At 45.7% G+C, this 9,520-nt stretch overlaps 1 long non-coding RNA gene and 1 pseudogene across 5 annotated transcripts; one reads left to right on the top strand and one right to left on the bottom strand.

The window, feature by feature from the left end:
* Positions 1-1,592: 1,592 nt before the first annotated feature.
* LOC123138771 (autophagy protein 5-like) lies at positions 1,593-4,233 on the top strand (annotated as a pseudogene).
* Positions 4,234-5,292: 1,059 nt separating this feature from the next.
* Positions 5,293-7,928, bottom strand: LOC123135680 (uncharacterized). 5 transcript variants are annotated; one of them, XR_006466123.1, is made up of 4 exons: positions 7,275-7,928; positions 6,869-7,200; positions 6,008-6,740; positions 5,293-5,680 (listed from the first exon to the last, which is right to left on the bottom strand). It is a non-coding gene; the product is annotated as an uncharacterized lncRNA (long non-coding RNA). The 5 variants fall into 5 exon arrangements; XR_006466125.1 differs by having other exon boundaries at positions 5,293-6,579; positions 6,661-6,740; XR_006466126.1 differs by having other exon boundaries at positions 5,293-6,563; positions 6,661-6,740.
* Between the last annotated feature and the right edge of the window lie 1,592 nt (positions 7,929-9,520).

The following is a 9,520-nucleotide window of genomic DNA, read 5'->3' as shown; positions in this document are numbered from 1 at the left end:
CGCTAGGGTTGTATGAATATGAGTATGTAGCAAACCGAATGTTGTTCGGAGTCCCGGATGAGATCCATGGACGTCAGGAGGAGTTTCGGAATGGTCCAGAGGTAAATAATTATATATAGGAAGTGCTGTTTCGGCCACCGGGAAAGTTTCGGGGTCACCCGGTATTGTACCGGGACCACCGGAAGGGTCCCGGGGGTCCACCGGGTGGGGCCACCTATCCCGGAGGGCCCCGTGGACTGAAGTGGGAGGGGAACCAGCCCCTAGTGGGCTGGTGCGCCCCCCCTTGGGCCTCCCCTGCGCCTAGGGTTGAAAACCCTAGGGGGGGAGGCGCACCACTTGCCTTGGGGGTTACTCCAACCCCCCTGGCCGCCGCCCCCCTTGGGAGATTGCATCTCCCAGGGCCGGCGCCCCCCCTGGGGGCCTATATAAAGGAGGGCAAGGGGGAGGGCAGCCGCACCCTGTGTCTTGGCGCCTCCCTCCCCCTGCTACACCTCGTCCTCCTCCCGCAGCAGCTTGGCGAAGCCCTGCCGGAGTTCTGCTGCATCCACCACCACGCCGCCGTGCTGCTGGATCATCATCAACCTTTCCTTCCCCCTTGCTGGATCAAGACGGAGGAGACGTCACGCTGACCGTACGTGTGTTGGACGCGGAGGTGCCGTCCGTTCGGCGCTAGGATCTCCGGTGATAGGATCACGACGAGAACGACTACCTCAACCCTGTTCTTTTGAACGCTTCCGCTCGCGATCTACAAAGTGGTATGTAGATGCATCTCTCCTTTCACTCGTTGCTTAGATGAACTCATAGATGGATGTTGGTGAAACCGTAGGAAATTTTTTATTTTCTGCAACGTTCCCCAACACAAGCACCCCGGGCACATCAGCAGCCAAAGACAGAGTCCGCAAACCTTGGTGCAACAAATATAAGCGTCCCAAGGCAAAGACTGACGCCCAGGAAACGACAGTCAGCACAGGAGCCAGTAGTCCTCAACCCGTTCAGCGGGAGAAGAGAATTCAAAATCATAATTCGGGCCCTCCAACCTGAACCGCATACTTGACCGCCCATTTTCATGGTACCCCAGGAGCGGCAGTCAATCATACCAATAGAGAATGCTAGGTCTTTAAACAGATCGGCAGGCCGACGCCAGAAATAGCATGAAGAGGTCCCAGGGCAAGAAGCCCAGATTATCAAGCCTAAGGATTGATCACTCGAGGATCAGACCCACTAAAAAACTCATTTTAGAGTGTCATAACTAGGCGCGAAGGCCACTTAGGCCTCGCCACTCTGGAGATGGTCTTCGGATCGCCAAAAAATTGCCATACCAAAGAACTAACTTTCGGCATTACACCTCTAGGCAGTAGCTATTCAGCACCGCCAGGATACACTACGACTCGACGCATTACCACCCAATGCCCACGACAGTATTAAAAAAAAGAGTCCGTGAGCTATGTGAAGATGGTGGCCATGCGGTGCCGCTATGTGAAGATGGCGGTCCGAAGCTGCCACAAGAAGAGTCGACGTGATGCCGACGACGGTGGTGTGATGCCATCGTCATCGTGGAAAGTTGGTGTGAAGCCAACAAAAGTTGCGGTGTGATGCCGCTTGGCGAAGACGGCGTGGTGATCGGCGCTGCGACAGCGTCGTCCACGTCGAGAGGAGGCCGCCACGAGCGGCAAGTCGGCATGGTGACGGACGCTGTGATGGGGTCGTCTACGACAAGATGGTGTGCGGTGGTGATCGGCATTTTGATGATGTCGTCCATAGCAGGTACGGCGCTGCGACGGCGTCGACAAGTGGCTGCGGGTGATCCGTATGACGATTGTGATATCAAGATTAGGGGGGTGAATGTTAGAACTAATCTTGATATTTGTATCAGCATGTTTATTTCGTTTAGGCATGTAGTGTAGGTTCAGAAGTTGTAGGTCGGCAAGGGTTCAGGGGAGGCGTGCGAAAAAGGCGTGATGCCAAGCTGCCGTGTGAGATGGCGAGCACGGCGAGATGCCGATGACAGCGAGAGGCTGCAAAGCTGCGCGAGGCGGCACGGCCGTGCGTACGGCAAGCGCATGGACGGCGAAGCGGCACCGGCTGGATGGATTGGTTAGATGCATGCAAGTGGTTAGCTAGCTTCATGGATGAGTTTGTTAGCATGCATGAGTAGCTAGTTGTATGGCTGAGTCGTTGGAGCGACTCCAGGGATAAAGATAAGTCCATGGGCTAGTGGGATTAGTTGCCGAGGGTAGTGGCTGGCTAGTGCATGGGTCTGCATGAAGTATGTAGCGTTAGTTGGTTAGTGGCCAACGTGGTGGTCGGGTTAGTGGGTGTGTCCTACCCCTGGTGTATATATATGTACTGCATTGGAGTAATGAAATGAAGAGGCCGTGAGGGCCAGCAGAAAATATGTAGCTTGTGTGTTCGCCAGGGAGAAGAGCCTATGGCAAAGCTTTCGTGCTCCTCCTTGGTCCATGCGTGCGTGTGTGTGTGTGTTCATGAGAGAGTTCTTGAGAGAAAACACAAGAGAATTGTGTGAGAGGGAGAAGAGAGTTGTGAGAGGCAACTCGAGGTAGAAGAAGGAGCGGCGCTGCGAGGAGGCGGCGCCAACAAACTAGTGTTACGCGACAACTCTTTCTTCCGATCTCAAACAATAATGTAATATTTTCTCTTGTTCAGGCTGCCTTCATCATAACTGGAAACAGTAAGAATGTGATGAATATGTCCCAGGCTGATCAACTTGCTATGTGGGAATCAGTGAGGAAAAGTATGCTCGCCAGAAACTACCTTTCTGTATGAACTAGTTTCTACCATTTGTGGAAGATCCATTCTCTCAATGCTTCTGACCTTCATTCATGCTTTGACTACAGACGTGTTATTTTGTTATTACTTGTTTTAGGAGATGCGGATAGTTATATGAATATCTCTACCAAGCTTAAGCTTGGACCGTTTGAAGATTCTTTCTGGACTTCCTCGTTAGAGCCTCAACAAGGTTCTGATGAGCCTGAATCTCCTGGATCTGTCAAACCATGTATGCTCTTCTGTCACTGAGTTGTCTACTTTTGTATTAGTTGAACGTTTCATACCAAATTTTTTTTGTTTGGGCATTTTTTTTATGTTAGTTAATTGTTGCATGCTTTTCACATTTTTAAAACTTCATATACATTTTCAAGTTATACAATGATGGACCTATACATTATTGGATTCATATGACATTAAAATACGTCTATTATAAAAATGGATTTGTGCCACATTAAGAAATCATTGCTCTGATAGATCTGTTCAATTAATACCTGGTTAGGCAGGGTACCTGTTCGATTATACGTGCGCAGAGTTCAAGAAGACCTCGAGTATTTAGAAGATGCGATTCCTGTCAGTGACTGGGAAGGTGTATCCTATATAAACCGGCCATTCGAGATCCGAAAGGAGGGAGGTATGTACCTCTGCTGCCACCATTTATGTTATCATTTGAATTACAGTATGGAGGAAGGAAGGATTTTGCTTGTCGTAATCACCGACCATGTAGTAGTGCTTTTCAGAAAAATATTAAATATTTTGTATTATATACCATCTGGAGGTTATCCCCAAACTGGGAAGCATGCACATGTACATTTCTTCCATTGGGAAACTAGTGCAACTTAGAGAATATTTATCCATAGATTGTAAGGACCCTGCTACTATTTAACCTTCTGCTTTGCGACACCTTTGGAGCAAGCCAGGGCAAAGGGCTGTAAATACTGGGTCTAACATTTTGTTATCTTTAACGAGGAAACAAGTGTGACTGAGTATAATCACCCATGAAATTGTCCAAACTACATGTTAACAACTGCCTTGCGCTCACATTCTTTGTTTCATGATGGTTTGGTGTTGTGACAACAATGGGATTTCCTTCACACATATACACATCGTGCTGTTTTGCAGATAGAAGGATAACTACCCTGGAACATGCCTTGGGGACGTTGCTACCAGAGTTCTTCAGCTCGAAGCCCACAGCTAAAGCTGCTGGTCCTGGACCTGCGGCAACGACGCCAGAGTCTGCACCCGACGATTCAGATACCACTCAAGGGACTCCTCGCGACAGAGAAGCAGCTTTGGCGAGTCCGGAAGAGATGTATGTGGCCAAGAAGGCCAGAGTGAAGCTGGTGCGGATACAAGGCATGGAGCTCGGCCTGGACATGCCGTTCCTCTGGGTGGCCAACAACGAACCCCGAATGCTTCCTCCATGTCTGTGTATACATCGGCGCATGAATGTAACGGCGACGGAAGAAGAGTAGGTGAAAGGTTAGATACCATAGGACCAGAAAATGGCCTGCTGTTATTGTTCTTTTGTTTGTACATACAGATGGTAAAATCCTGATCGTTTAGGTGTGTAAGATATGCAGCCCTCCCCCCCCCCCCCCCCCCCCCCCCCCCCCCCCCCCCCGCGTTGCGGTGCAGGTTTGAATACGAATCGTTTTCCCACTTATGGTGGCACGGGGGGTAATTATTGGCAACTTCGGGGGTAATCTTATGACGGACGGCCAGAAGCAATAGCCCCTTTATTATTAGGTATAGATATAGATATAGATATAAACTAGCAAAAGGGCCCGTGCGTTGCAACGGGTTAAACAAATCCTCGCTCGTCCTAGTCTATGATTCCACTTCTCTTGCTTGCCACCATTGTCGATGATGGTCATGTTATCCACCTATTCACGACGAATGTGATCAACCCCGAGGTGATGAGTTTGGTCATACTACACGACTGTAGAGCTTCACATCAATGCCCAGAGGGGCCAAACACGGAACATAGTTTTCTGAGGGGGCAAAAGAATTTTCTGATTGTTTATTAACCCCCTCCTTAAAAAAAATCTTCACATATTGCTAGTGCATTACACTGTAGCACACCGCTTTTACGATCGCCTCCCAAGTCCCCAAGCTGTAATTCCTCGGACGCTGTAATGATAGTAGGTGCCATTTTTGTATCAATCTTTTATTTTCAAGAAAAACATAATAAAAACTTTTAAAAGAGTAGACCTTAAAATAAAATTAGAGAGAAAATGGTCGGAGCTAAAAATCACTACAGAACCAACGGGAATATACTAAACTGCATTCGACATACTACCACAGAATATTTCATCATTATGCATAAACTTCGGGATAATAAATTTGTCAAAATGGAAAGGGGACCAGGAAACAAAGTGTAAAAATCATCCCAGCTTTTGGTAACAAAATGAGTGGCACATATTATTACTGAAATTTCTGTGCAAATCAAAAAGAGCTATCCGCTTTAGTACCAACTTCCACTTTGCACCATTTTTCAGTGTGTAATGTAATGTAATCATGTGTTCTGAGGAATAATTTCAAAATTAGAAATAGTTAGCACGGATCCGAAATCGTCATAATAGGTACATCTGATCGTGATTTGTGTTCCAGCTAAACAAAACCAGCCCTTAGCTAGAAAATCTAGAAACACGAACCAGCGTTTGACAGTCAGACTCAAACAGAACATTCATTATACCCCATTCTGCTACTGCTTGTGTTGCTGCTGTGCATTCATTTCGTTAACTGAAGAGCAATGAGTATGACAGGGCGCCGGAAGGAATCATCAAAAAAGACATACAATCCAGATGTTGTCCACACCACAGAGTACAACAGCAGCCAACTTGGATCTGAAGGGGTTCCACACCCAGTACTCAACCTTGGATCCATCCTCGTTCTGTACAATAACAAAACAACAATAAACATCAGTCTACTGCATCTGTAGAACAGTAATGAACATCATTTCAGAACAGCACCAATAAGTGTATCTCTCAGCCAGTAATTGCATCGTTTACATATAGGCATAAAAAAGTGCATCTTTCAAACAACAATGAACATCATTCACAAGCTCTAGAAGCAGAACAGAGCATAAAAATCCATCAGCAGAATCTGAAGCCAGTGAATATATCTAAAAACTACTGACATAAGCGTATCATTTGCTCTTGTAGGAACTAAAAATAGTCGAATCTAAGCTGATAACCCTGCTGAATCAAAGCTGGTTTACCATGTGCTAATCGAATTTCAATTCTGTAGCAGTGGAATTCTGGACAGTGTTTCAGGAATCTGTACAATAATGTCAAAGGGAAGGTAATTTAAGATGGCATCCAATTAGTTCAGTAGTGCTTAAAAAATCTAATTAGTTTAGGAAGACAACAAAACTTTAATAATAAGTACATGTATAGTTCAACATTAAAAGATGAGCAAGTGGAAAGAAACTGACACTAAGAATGGAATATTAACAGGAACAAAACTCCGACTGAACTTGTTCAATATTTTTACAATTCCATGAATGCAGAACCAGGGCACATTGTTCAAACAGTTTTGGTTAAAACATTTTTTCAGACAGTCAATAATTTCAGCTTGTAAATCCCCAAAATTTCTCGAAAAAAACATAATAAGTAAACATGAACATGCTCTTATTTGTTGTTCCAACATCAAGAAATAAAGATTGGGCACGTATTGGCTGCATCTCTGTCGGGCATCGTGGCCTCATATTGGATATCTTTGCTTCTATATTTTCAATCTGCTGGGTGTCCAAGCGCATACAGGATGTCATTACTCTGTGTATTTGAGCATCTAAAAAAATAAGTCAATGGTGCATCATGTTAAAGGAGAAGAACAATTATACTATCGAAGAACATCAGCACATAATTCAACCTGATCTCAACTCCACATGTCCTGGACACCAAATCCATTTTAAGTACACATAATTAAAAGCTGCTAATAGTTTTGTAGTTCTGCTAAAAAGCAAGTTGGAAACTATCATTAGCAAAATATTTGAGCACCTACTCAATGTTTATATTCAAAACTGAAGTATCCAGCTTGTTAGACAAAAAATATGCAAGCAACATGATGAACAACTCACCATAACTTAATTTTTGTAGATACATTGGACTGTACAACATGTTCACTTTTGAAAACAAATTACACCAGCCTGAATGCCTGATACACCAAAGAAAAGCCTGAAAAAAAATGAAGTTCAACTCCTCATAAGCATAACATCAAACATGGTGTGGGCGTAATATCAAGAACAGAGGCACACATTAATTTGGGAAGAATGCAGTTGTCAATCCATGAGAGGGTGAGAGACAAAGAGAAAGAGATAGATCCTGAAGGAGAGGAGCAGCAACATCAGCCCGTGACCACCAGGACAGGGAGAGAGATGAGAGGTAGAGCGGAGCTCCTTGTCTACTGTAACTGCAAGTGCTACTTATTACGCGGCAGCAGTAGAATCTTGCATCCTCTGTATAAACAAAAAGCAAATCTTATACCTTGAGGAGTTGGGGTGGTGGAGGCTTGAGCGTGGTGTGCTGCCGGACTGAAGGAGCCGCCGAGGTGGGGAGCGGACTAGCCAGATTGGATGAGATGACTGCCGGAGGCAGAGCAAGGTGGCGTTGAGCTCAACCAGCAAGGGGATGGGCGCATCGAGCAGCAGATGGGGGCGTCGAGCAGGGTGTTGACCTTAACTGCCGTCGTCCTAGTACGGTACTCCACAACGGAAGGGCGCCACCGTGTCAGCCCACAACGCTCGTCGTCGACCAGGGAAGGGCGTCCAGCAGAGGTGGCCGTCCTGCTTCCCCAACGACCGGGAGAGGAAGGAGGCTAGGGGAGGTGCGCCATCCAGCGATTCGGCGTGCCTTGCTCTGCCTCTCTCTCCGTCCAGCGTCAGCCACGCCGCCGCCGCCGGTTGCCCCGTCCTCGACCAGATCTGGACCCCACTCCCCTCACCCGAATCGACGCGCCCAGCCTCCTGCGCCGTCCAATGCGCCACCACACGCCGGAGGACACTGCGCCCGGCCTACCTTGCCCTCGACGCCGGTGTTGACCGCTCCTCTGCGTCGCTCGCCTACACCGCTGCCGCAACCGCGGTGGGCCGCGTCGTCGCTTGATTATTTGCAATTAGCCACTTTAAAAAGCATCACAGGTTAAATTCTTACAAACGTAGGGTCTTGCTTCTAAAAATGAATCTTTTATCCCAGACTCACTTAAACAGGGACTGCGGGTTAATTTCATGTAAACCGAGGGACTTTTATGCAAAATCACGCTCGACGTATCCAATTCTCTTTATTATTAGGTAAAGATATTATAAAAAAGCTGTAGTTTAGATACTTGCAATTTTTTCCTTCTACTGTATCAAGCATGAACAGTTTTTGTATATTACGAAAAAAGCTGCAGATTTGATATTTGCAATTTTTCCTTCTATCAAGCAAGAACGTTTTTTTAACAGTTAAAGCAAGAACAATTTAAACATTTGAAAGAAGGAACCCCTGTATTTTTAGTCCAAAGCTGATGTGATTCCAACAGCTTTAGCCAAGCGAAAATTCATAGAAGCACCCATCCTCGCCTAATCCCTTTATCAGCCCTCAGGAGTACAACCCCCCTACTATTGTGTGCGGTATCGGCTGTCCTATGGGACAATATTGTCTATTAATGATTTTTCTATTGGACCTAATCCCAGACATAAAAACTGAAGACCGAAGATCGAATCCAGAAAGACAGTCCAAACCCATAAAGGCCAAACTATAAAGATCGAACTAAAATCGGTCGTCAAAACTGGAAGACCAATTTAAATTTGGTCGGATCGGTCTTCTTATCTGGATGACCACATAACCCAGATAGATTGAATTACCACAATTCTCTGAAAGTATATGGCACAACTAGCACAATGTGTGGTTATCTCTTGATATTTATGACACAATTCAGTTGAATACACCTACTACGCACACGTTGTTTCAACTCTGAAATTTTGGTTGCATATACCTGTTATACATACCCATTGTCTCAATTATGTTTGCATACACATGCACTGTATGTACATGAATTTTAGTTGTAGTATGACATTTGGTCTATTTGGTTGGACCGAACACCATCTTATAAAAACCGAAGAATGAATAGAGAAGAACCGAGAAGACCAAATAATTTCAGTGTTAATTATGAAAGACCAAATTATCGAAAAACCCAAAAAATCAGGACCGAGCAAAGCGAAATGATCGAACCGCCAGGTTTAATTGGACCCGTAGGGGCCATAACACAATGCAACGTCGTTATATCTTGTAGTGGAAACGTCTTTTGTAGACAATCACTACCGCTGCCGTTCATCAAAGGCATGAGAACCTACGGGAATAGACTAACCATGCCACCATCATACTTCCGACGCACAGCCATCATCCACCACTCAGAGATTACAGAAAATCATGTATGTGTCCATCTGATCTGACAAGAACTCGAAGTTGTTCGTCGTTCCAGCCACCATCTCCATTGGGGAAAAAAATTCTCTAAAAAATGTCCGAGCTCACGGGAAGGAGATACTGCCTACTCCATCCGCGGCTACAATCACTTTGTTGACCGAGATTAGGCAAAACTAATCTATTTACGAAGTATTTCACGATACGATTCTTTTCCAAAATGCCATACATGAAAGGCGCCATGCTCAATGGCTTTTCCACGCCATGTTCCCCTATGTTGACCATTTGACGTGGCAATGTGTTCGCACCAGATTTTGTCACAGTCAAGAGCT

The sequence above is a fragment of the Triticum aestivum genome, chromosome 6B (assembly GCF_018294505.1).
Source record: "Triticum aestivum cultivar Chinese Spring chromosome 6B, IWGSC CS RefSeq v2.1, whole genome shotgun sequence".
Classification (NCBI taxonomy): Eukaryota; Viridiplantae; Streptophyta; class Magnoliopsida; order Poales; family Poaceae; genus Triticum; species Triticum aestivum.
This window is presented reverse-complemented; position numbering and strand designations above follow the sequence as displayed.